Genomic DNA, 4,422 nt, shown 5'->3' with positions numbered 1-4,422 from the left:
CCCGAATTTAAGTGTTCAAATTAATCTGGAATTAAGTTAAACTAATAATTAGTTATAATTACCAAAATTTTAAAACATCATTACTATAAAAGCCCTAAATCAATTGTTCATAAAAACCCTAAAATCATGATTTTCAATAATTAATAACCCTAGGTTATAAAATTTACAAAATCTGAAAATTATGACACTTAAAAAATCTGAAATTATAAAGTTTAATCATCAAAAAAACAATTTGATACTAATTAAATTAATTTCAAATAATAAAATCAAAACCCATAAATCAATAATTATAATTACACAAATTAATAAAAAAAAAAGGAGAAAGAAAATAAGACTAACCTTTTTATGTGGGGAAAATTTTGGGGATTAATGAGGTATTTATAGGGGAGAATGTCGTAGGGTAAACAGAAAGATTGGGCCTCATAAAAATAATGGGTCAATTAAGTAAACAAATGGGTTAGGCTTGTTTGGTTGGACATAAATTGTAGAATAAAGGTGCATAAAATAATTTGTTTAAATAATTTTCAAGCCAGATTAATAATTTGAAACTTTTGAAATTAAATTTTGAAAAATAACAAATAAATATTATAAATAAAATAAAATTTCATTTATAAAATATTTACAAAATACGGGGGATTACAATCTACCCCTCTTAAAAGAAGTTTCGCCCTCGAAACTTAACTCGAAAACCATAAATTTTCCAAAACCATTCAAACTTTTGTGTTTTGTATTGCTGTAAATTGCTTGATCCTCAACATGCACACTCAACAAACTGAACTTTATACTTAATAAACTCGTACTTAGCCAAAGTTTACATACTTTAATTGCATGTAAATACAATAATAGTGCATATTAATAAGCAAAATCATGCAAACTCAAGCAATAAATAGAATAATTGAGGTAAAAAGCGCGAAATTACATCGCATTCTACCCCCCTAAAAGAAAAGAATTACGCCCCCGTAACTCACCTGAATAAATATCATCACCAAGCATTTCATTATAATTTGTAGGTTGTAGTTCTCCTCTCAATCATCTCCCAATCCTCTACAAAACACTCGTAGTTTAACTCACGTATTCACCTTTTAATACTTATTAACTAGCTCACTAGTGCTCTTCTAATTTCCCAATTAAACTTACTCAATTCCTTCAGATCATAAGCTTATTCTCCAAAATTCCCAAGTAATAACCTTTTACAAAAAAAAAAAAAAAAAAAAAAAAAAAAAAAAAAAAAACAAGAAAGTCATTTCAGTATTTCATTATCACCACATGTTTCATCGATTCTTCAAGTAAAATAAACTCTCATTGGGTGTAAGGTTTGGAGGTTAGTCAAATTAAAGAAAGATATATCCTATCAATAACCCCCCAAACAATAAATAGCATCATTAAATCACAAATCAAAACTCTCATAATTACATGCTACACATACCACATAATGATCAATCACAGATATTACATTGCACAAATCATCCCATATACTACATATATAGTTTAAATCCCTTGCATAAATCAATTCATTCAACATTAAATAACACAAAAACTGAATACAATGCACATAGAAAGAATTCATCAACTTATATGCCCATCCTAAAGCTACCTAAAACTCACCGATAAAATGACACAAATAGTACCCAAGTTAAAAGAGTATAATGAATATTCAAATTCATTTTATTTTAAAATATTTATGTAACACACTAATTTAATTATATATAAATACACACTAATTATTTTAAATAAATGCTAAATTAATTCATTTTAGATAAAATAATTTTCAAAAACAACATTTTAATTTAAATCAAGTACTTAAATCCAAAATCGTTAGATTTAAAAACAATAGGCGCCCAAAAACATTAAATTGACTTTTGTGGTAATTAAATCGAACCTAAACTCTAATACCACTTTGTAACACCCCCGATTTACTAGCTAATAATAAACAATAAATAAAGGAAAAATAGACAACCTTTAAATAAAATTGCGGAAGCATACTCCTAAATCGGAGGTATTACCGCCACACTCAACAACATGTCAATTGTTAAGACTTACAAAATCCCAATTATTACAACCCAATAAACTAGGTGAGCTGTTTATACAACTTTATAAACTCATGACATCACACTAATCGAAACACTTGAGCTCCTTTAGCTACGACCACTTGATCAACTGCTTAGAAAATCTTGACTGCTCACCATTAGGGACAAATTCCAAAATAGATCATCGCAGGGCCACCATAAGAAAAAGACATGGCCGCAAACACAAGTAGCACAACAAAAAAACACACACACGTCAACAAAAAGTTGAGTAATCACCACTCATCAGAATACAGAGTATCATAGGATAATCAACATTACTAGCTCAATTAAATAATGTAGTTCAAAACTACATAACACATTGTACTCTGAAAAATAACATTTATCAACTCAACCCCAAATAATAATAATCCTTTACTCAACTCATAACCAATAGTTTCCCATGCTCTTTGTTCTATACCTAGCCTTGGACATGGGTAATTCGAATAAAACAAACAAGTATAAAAACTTGAATACTCCCAATAACTAGAAAACACCTTGAACCAGACCACATACAGGCCAATTCCCACTGTAGGGGACCATAGAAAAACAAATAATAAAGATTGTATCTCATTCTTAACTCATGATAATTATCTCATTACTAACATGCCAATGACTAAGGTCTATAACGTCGTGCCTCAAACTAAGAACAAAATAATAATTCTCAACCTTGTGATCCCATTCATCGATCAAATAATAATTCACAATTTAATAATAATAACTCCACAATGGCACAAGTTCCCAAATAATATAACAATTTGATCACAATATCTTAAATCTTAAAAAAAATATTAATAACCCAAATATAATCAAATCTCAACCCAAAAACAATACTCTGCATTAACAACCCTAAAACCTTGATAAAACAATACTCCTTATAACAACAACATTAAAACCCTAGCAATAATTGTACAATCAATATATACAACAAAAATAAATAATACGATAATCAAATATAATCAAATCATATAATACCATAATAATTAATCATATATACAAAGAGTACAAATAATAAATCATATCACACATAACATTACAAAAATACAAACATCTCAATAAAAAAGTGAGATTACACATAATAAATAATCAATCAAACATCTCCAAATTGATAAAGTTTGATTACCGTTCATTAAAAAAAAAAAAAATGAAGGCTGCCGAACTTGTGAATTTTGGGTAGCGATCCAAGACATCAGTCACATCACGCATAGTGCACTCCAAATTAATAAGCAAAGATACAAAATTTGATCTCATATAGAGTGATAATTGTATACCCATAATTAAAGAGGTGGAAGTGTTTGGTAAATTAATTTTCACGCACCAACAAAATAAACAAAGTCAATAAGAAGTTAAGAACTCATGAAAGCAAAGACACTGATAAACTTTATTATATATTTAGGGTTTTACAATAAAATATATTTAGGGAATTAAAGATAATTTATATACGTTTATATTAAAATAGGTATTAAAATAACTTATTTTCTCTATATATAAAAATTATTGAATAAAATTGACGAGTGGCATTTATGTCACTTTTCCACCCCTTCTCTCTAAGGATTCTCCCCTCATTTGCACTTGTTTGAGCCTTTTTAAGCGTTTTTACCTTAGTTTTGTTTTTTCCTTTTTTTTCTCGTGTTTCCTTTCTTTTTCCCTTTTGTTGGTTTTTCTAGCGTCTCTTCGTTGTTTTGTAGGTTTTTGGCCCTTTCGGATGGACCCTTAGATGCATGGCGAGCCATGGACAGGAAATTTAATGATCAAGGAAGGCACTAAAGCAAGGAGCAGAGCCGCGGGCGCGGAACTGTAGGCTGCGGGCGCGGGTCGTTGTAAATGCAATCACCTCAAACTTTCTGTAGATGCTGAGCTACGCCTCAGGATAGGGCTCTCCTCTAGACCCGCGGGCACGTCACCTGGAGCCGCGGTCGCAACTCTTCGAGGATTTTCTTCCCCTGTTATCTTGCCGCGGCCTCTCTTCAGCAGGAGACGACATCTCATTTCTTAGGTCGCGGGCGCGGGAGAAGAGCCGCGGGCGCGGGTTGCTGGGTTAAGCAACTCCGTACCCAGGATGGAGAGGGCACGACTGCTTGCTAGAGGGCTCTCCTAGGCGTTTTATTTCCTTCTTTTATAATGCATATATATAGCCTCCTATTTCAAGTTTGTATTATCATCTATCTTATCAACATTTTTTTAGCTTAATCTAGAGAGAGAAACTTTATTAGTCTTCATTGGTACAGAGAGAAAGTGTGGTTTCTTCATTGATGAATTTGGATTTTGAAGAAGGTGTTTGTTCAATCCTTTGCAGACCTTCATCTTCAATTAATGAGAAATCTCTTACTCTTTCTCTTTACCTTTGTTTTTTATTTTG

Source organism: Chenopodium quinoa, unplaced genomic scaffold (genome assembly GCF_001683475.1).
Source record: "Chenopodium quinoa cultivar QQ74 unplaced genomic scaffold, ASM168347v1, whole genome shotgun sequence".
Taxonomy (NCBI): Eukaryota; Viridiplantae; Streptophyta; class Magnoliopsida; order Caryophyllales; family Amaranthaceae; genus Chenopodium; species Chenopodium quinoa.
This window is presented reverse-complemented; position numbering follows the sequence as displayed.